The sequence below is a fragment of the Frankliniella occidentalis genome, unplaced genomic scaffold, assembly GCF_000697945.3.
Source record: "Frankliniella occidentalis isolate FOCC.00 unplaced genomic scaffold, Focc_3.1 Scaffold187, whole genome shotgun sequence".
NCBI classification, from domain to species: Eukaryota; Metazoa; Arthropoda; class Insecta; order Thysanoptera; family Thripidae; genus Frankliniella; species Frankliniella occidentalis.
In genome coordinates, this window is record NW_026267313.1 from 660,050 (window position 1) to 660,300 (window position 251).

Consider the following 251-nt stretch of genomic DNA (forward strand, 5'->3'; position numbering starts at 1 on the left):
GCTCGGAATGCCATGGGCGCACACGTGCACGACGTGGCCGTGTAGTGCTGCTCCACGGACAGCTCGGTGCTGCTCCAGGGCCAGCTTAGTACAGCTGTCGTGTGCTGCTGCAGGGCCAGCCGTGTGATGCTCCAGGGCCAGCTCGGTGCTGCTCCAGGGCCAGCCGTGTGCTGCTCCAGGGCCACCTTAGTGCTGCTCCAGGACCAGCTGTGTGCTGCTCCAGGGCTAGCCGTGTGCTGCTCCAGGGCCAG

At 66.9% G+C, this 251-nt stretch overlaps 2 protein-coding genes across 2 annotated transcripts in view; one reads left to right on the plus strand and one right to left on the minus strand.

The window, feature by feature from the left end:
• Window positions 1-251, plus strand: part of LOC113204900 (facilitated trehalose transporter Tret1-like) — a 19,622-nt gene that overhangs the window by 14,158 nt on the left and 5,213 nt on the right. The window lies entirely within an intron of this gene.
• The window catches only part of LOC113204901 (myosin regulatory light chain sqh), a gene marked incomplete in the record, with an annotated part of 8,549 nt that overhangs the window by 896 nt on the left and 7,402 nt on the right, over window positions 1-251 (minus strand).